At 53.8% G+C, this 6,000-nt stretch overlaps 1 pseudogene; it reads right to left on the bottom strand.

Moving 5' to 3' along the window:
* Positions 1-849: 849 nt before the first annotated feature.
* The window catches only part of LOC132319107 (hydrocephalus-inducing protein homolog), a 67,699-nt pseudogene continuing 62,548 nt past the window's right edge, over positions 850-6,000 (bottom strand).

The raw sequence follows: 6,000 nt of genomic DNA, 5'->3' as shown, positions 1-6,000 counted from the left end.
TCCTAATATCCAGCCTAAACCTCCCCTGGCGCAACTTGAGGCCATTTCCTCTTGTCCTGTCACTTGTCACTTGGGAGAAGAGGCCAACACCCACCTCACCACAACCCCCTTTCAGGTAGTTGTAGAGAGTGATGAGGTCTCCCCTCAGCCTCCTCTTCTCCAGACTGAACAACCCCAGCTCCTCACAAGACTTGTGCTCCAGACCCCTCACCAGCTTCGTCGCCCTTCTCTGGACACGCTCCAGCACCTCAAGGTCCTTCTTGGAGTGAGGGGCCCAAAACTGAACACAGCATTCGAGGTGCGGCCTCACCAGCGCCGAGTACAGGGGCACGATCACCTCCCTGCTCCTGCTGCCCACACCATTTCTGATACAAGCCAGGATGCCGTTGGCCTTCTTGGCCACCTGGGCACACTGCTGGCTCGCATTCAGCCGGCTGTCAATCAACACCCCCAGGTCCTTTTCCGCCAGGCAGCTTTCCAGCCACTCGTCCTCAAGCCTGGAGCGTTGCACAGGGTCGTTGTGACCCAAGTGCAGGACCCGGCAGTTGGCCTTGTTGAACCTCATACAATTGGCCTGGGCCCATCGATCCAGCCTGTCCAGATCCCTCTGCAGAGCCTTCCGACCCTCCTGCCCAACTTGGTGTGGTGTGCAAACTTGCTGAGGGAGCACTCACCTTACTCTTCCTTCTTCACACTTACTCTTCCTTCTTTACGCTGACTCTTCCTTCTTTTTCCTTTTACCCCTTGTTTGAGAATTATATAACTATACAGGGAGTTAGGGATATTCTATCACTTTTGTCTGCAACTAATAAAGGATTTCTATTGACTCTCCCGGTCACTTGGTGTTAAGCTCGCCTTTATTTCTCTGCAGGGGATCACAAAACCAAAACAGAACTTGTCCTTTAACCCAGGGCTTTAGGACTCGGCTTGCGATAGAAGGTGCAGGTTTTCCTCTTGCCGTTCATCCTGGCACTGAAGTTGATGAGCGAGGCAGGGTAAGTGCTGGACTTGCTGAACGCGGCTTTCGCTGTCACCCTTACTGGGACGATGGCAATGGTCTCACCTCCTTCACAGATGCTGGGCTCAATCACCTGCAACCGGAGGAGGGGCTGGTAAATGCAGCAGAGGCCAGCCTCTATCTCTGTCCCCTGATGCCATCCCAAGTCCCCATCAGCTCACCCTCCCTGCATAAACGCCTCCTCCACAGCCAGAGAAACAAATGGTTTCTGAAATACTTGATTGATTGCATATGGATGAGAGAGGATTCCTTCCTGAAGACACAGGTCCTGCTTACACTCCCAAGACGCGGTGTGCTAACACCGCCTGGCCCAGGCAGCTCACCTGGCACTGCAGGATGGGTTTGTCCTCAATGCTCATTTCCATCTTGGGGTGGAAGAGCAGCCGGACCTGCACGGGGTGCCCGGAGGCAGTCAGCATGCCCTTCTGCGGCTGGAGAGTGAGGTGGGATGCCAAGTCGCGTATGTCGGTATCCACGGTTTCCAGCTTGAAACTGGGGTGAAAGGGAAGGAACAGACCTCTGCAGTTAAAAATACCGGTGCCACCAGCACAGCCGGGATTTTGCATAGGACCATAAAAAGTAATACAAGGGAAAGGGTACAGCTCTGCTCGGGGAATCCCAGATCTTGACACAGACAGCAGACAATCAGCACTGCTGTAAGCTAACTGACACCAAAGTTCTTCATTCCCTCCTTTCAAGAGTCTCATAAAGAGAAATGAGCTGACCCTCAAAGGCGGCAATGAATCTCAGCAGTGAGGGGCTTACATTTCAGGGTCTCTCCTTCTGGCTCCTGCTGAGCTGTGAAGAACTGCTGGTGCGTGGCTGGATGCTCTATTAAAGTATTTGAGATTGGAGAGCCCAGGTTTTGTATTTACTTGCACCATGAGGTAGCCAGCATGGGAACAGGTTCTAACCATGGACAGAAGGAGAATGCAGGCCTGGGCAGGTGGTGGCACCATGCACTCACGGACCAGGCAGCTGGACCCACCTGCACGCAATCTCGTACTTCCCTTGGTTCTTCAGAGTCAGCACTTGCTTTGCATCATCCAGGACCTTAAGCATCCCAAAATCCACGCTGCCACCTGCACCTGCAGAAAACCCCCAGAGAGAGGTAAGAAATGGTGAGTATTTGTCAGCTGCTGCAGACTACACCAGGTGACAAGATACAGATTTGGAGTTCTCAGGTGGCACAAACCCCTTCTCAGCAAGTTTGCCTTCTGGGAAGTTTTCTCTAGCTACTTCGCTGCCCTTTCCCTTACTTGGAGAATATCTCTAGGGTTTAGCAGCTAAGGAGCTCACTTTCCATCTCCTTGCTTCCAAGCACAGATCCAACCACTCCATGTGCCATGCCGAGCCTTCAGGAGTTGCCAACTGCTTGTTCACATCACTGTTGTTTCAAAGCCCCCAAATCCATCTGCACATGAAGTTGCACACTTCAAAGTTTGGAGGTGGGAGACTCAAGGCTCTCTCTGTGCCCTGACAGTGCTTCGCTCCACGCAGCTTGCAGGACACGTGCATTACGTATCCGTGCCATGCTTGCGTGGTACCCCATCCCGTCCCAAGTGCTTTGGTTGCCCACCTGCCAAGGCAATGCCATGCACCCGGACTACTTGGCTTCGGGGGCATCCACTCACCTTTAGACATGCTGATGCTCAGAGCAACATCATACACCTTCGCAAGGATTTGGATATTTTCAATCTGAACGATCGCCAGCATGTTTTCTGCACCTGAAACCTGAGGTGGCAGGAAACAAGCACTGCTTAGACCATTCTCCTCAATTCTTTTGCTAGACAACATACGAGGAGGCCTTGCCTCTGCCGGCTGCTTCCACCATGGCCTCCCCTGCTTGACAAGCATTTGTGGACTCCCAAGCTTTCCTAACCTGTTCATCTCATGGGCTGACCCAGCGAGATTCTGACGCAGGAAGAAACCCTGTCAGCCCACCTCGGCACTCCTCTAGCAGCAGTGTTGCTGCTAAAGCGCCCTGGGAAGCAAGGGGATGTTAGAGCAACCACAAGAAGTGTGAGGTGTCCCAGAGCACCTGGCATTGATGACCAACCCTCTCCTCTTCAACCACCCAGCACCCTCACTGAAACACAGCCCCTAAACCATGGGGAACAAAATCCCAGGCTGAGAGTTTGTTGCTCTATGTTAAGAGCCCCAGACAGACTCCAGGATGGCTGCAGGGAGCACGCCCAAGTCTGGACAACCAAACGACAGCATTCAACCATGCACAGCAGCAAATTTATGCATGGGCTCAGGATGAAACCTTGTAACTCAGATGTAAGCCACGCAGAGGCAGCACCTCTTCCTGAGGTGCTGTACAGCAGTACATCTCTTCCAGACTCCACAGAGTACTTGCCCTGTGAAGCTCAGCTACAAGAGCACCCTAGTAGTCACCTAGTTTCCAAAATGTTGTCCTCCAGTGAGAGCTGCTTGCTGCTAAGGGCCTGGCCCCTGGCAATGCAGGTAGAAAGGAATCTCAGGAAGGCTCATCCTTTTGCCCTCTTGGCAGGGTACCCTTCAAGCACAGTCTCCCTCCCTAGGAGCACAGCGATCACTCTGCCCTGCTCTGCCAGGGAGGGCACAGTCCCCCTCACCTCTAGTCGGATCATCTTCTGAATGCTTAGAGCCTTCGTGGCCTTGAAATAGAGATGCACGCCAAACTCCGTGCGGGGAGCAACGATGCCCTCATCTTGTGACGCAGAGAAGTCCTCGCAGAGGTTTTCCAGCCCACTGACCTGCCAGGCCACGGGCAGTGGGGCGCTGTTTTGCAGCACCAGGGTCTTGCTGTCCCTCCTGTAGAGACAAGATGACACTCAGCACCGGTTGCTCAACGGTCGTGCTAGCCTTGCAACTGAATGCAACTTGGAGCAGCCCTAGCCATGCGTATGAAACCATATTTTAATGGTTTCTCTATGTCACAAGTCTGAGAGGTGAGGTCCTTGGGGGGCAGCTTGGTGTTACAAGTGTATCCAACAGAAGGCAGATAAGGAGGAACAACTGGACTGCTCTGCAACCAGCAGACAAGATACAAATGCATCGAGATGCCCATGGCACAGCATTGCTGCGGGGCTATGGAGCTCGTGGCTGTTATAGGATATCGAAGCCAGCGAGGAATGCTTGAGCGAGAGACTGGGAATTGCTGGGAGAAAAAGGGATGCTAGCCCAGCCAGCTGGGCAAAACCTCCCTGGCCTCTCCCTTGTCCCTGCCCCAGACGCTTCTCAGGATCCTACAGACTTCATATGCAAGAGTGGATTCAGGGCCCACAGGAGCGAAGATGGCACCAGGCTGCAGTGAAGTGATGGAGGTGACAATGAAGTCCTCCACTGAGGCCCTGCTGCCACAACAGACACAAAATAGGTGAAGGGCTTTGCATTATTACCTGTCCCGCGTCTTTCCTCAGCGCCTTCCTCCTCCTCCTCTCCACATTCAACTTCAGAGTCCACCTTGCTGGACTGGCTTTCCTCAAAAATGGAGGAGAGAACAACTGAGTTATGGGATGAGATGGTGTGAACAATCCCAGCAGAGTGCTTTCCTCCTTGATCTGACACAGACTGGACATCTTCAAAGTTTGCTGAGGAGGAAGGACATGGGGAGGGAAGAAGAGGGTGAACATGGCCAGGCAATCTGCTCTTTGCCATTCGCCACTTCGCATGGCCACATGCAAAAGACAGAAAATTTTCCCAAAAAGCAAACTCCCAAGGCAGTTTCCCTGCCCAGGGAAGCCTGCCCAGGCTGTCTCTGCTCTCAGGAGAATTTTGAGCTTGTGCTTTTGTTGCTGGGAAGGAGCAAACACAAAAGAGCTAGTGATATTAGACCTGGGTCTACCGGATGAAGAACTCATCCAGTCCTACTCCTTGGGGATGAGGGACACAAGGGGATAACCTGATTATTTCCCCAGTCCATGCTAGGCAGATATGAGCTTGCTTAGATTGCACTCAGGGCTGGCAGAGGATGCGCTTTCCAAGCCACAGGCTTTCACCCGGGAATTCCTCCACCAAGCTGGGCAACAGGTGGCTGCTAAAAGCATGGGCTTTCCATGGACAACAAGGTCATGGAGAGCTCAGGGGAGGTGGGCTGGACTGCCTGCTGTGTCCACACTCAGGACAGCCAATGCCAAACCCTCACCGTTGTCCTGGCCTGCTGGTTCCCCAGTCTTGTGCTTTGCCTGCTCATCCTGCAGTCTTTTCTGGTCCTGATAGTACTCCAGCACCTCTGGGGGCAGCTTCTCACCCGGGGCATGTGGAGGCAGCAAGAAGGCGCTGTGGCAATCATAGTCCTTGAGCATCCGCAGGATCTGTGTGTGTAGAGAAGAGAAACCATAGATGGGATGTGTTTCTTGACCTCCATCCCATGAACAGACTCCCCAGCCAACCCATCTTCTCCCTCATTCCTTCCTCCCAACAACACGGACTATCCAAGCCCCTCCACAGCCTGCCAGCCGAGCTGGCTAACCCTGAAATGCCACCAGGCTTTGCCCTGGGGACTGCCTCCGTCTCCCTGGCACAAGCCTGGGAACGCTGGAGCCCTGTGGAGCTATGGGAGCATGCACGTGGGGACCAGACCTTCCCTCTCACCTGCTCCTCAGCAAGGTACTGCTGGTCGAACTCCAGCGAGTAAAACTCGATGGGGAACTCGCATGGGCTCTTCACCACCACCGTCCCCTCCGCCCCACGGCTGTATGGCAGCACCGCTCCCAGCTCGAGCACTGCGGGGCTCAACTCCAGCTGTGGCTCCAGCCCCTGCCCCGAGAACTGCAGCTGGAGGGGCTGGCTGCTCTGGCAAATGTTAACCTTCAGCTCGCTTCTGTAGGACTTCTGAAAAGAGAGAAGTGCAGAGAGCTCCTCCATGAAGTCCCAGGTGATAGGGCCTCAAAGTTAACCCTTGCCCCAAGGTCAGGGATGTTACCAGTACCTGTAAGGTGAATGGAAAACAGATAGTAACTTATAGCAGGGGCTATGGCACCTGCATGCTGGCT

This window comes from Gavia stellata, chromosome 24, assembly GCF_030936135.1.
Source record: "Gavia stellata isolate bGavSte3 chromosome 24, bGavSte3.hap2, whole genome shotgun sequence".
Taxonomy (NCBI): domain Eukaryota; kingdom Metazoa; phylum Chordata; class Aves; order Gaviiformes; family Gaviidae; genus Gavia; species Gavia stellata.
Note: the sequence above shows the minus strand (reverse complement) of the source record. Positions and strands in the feature narration are given on the sequence as shown.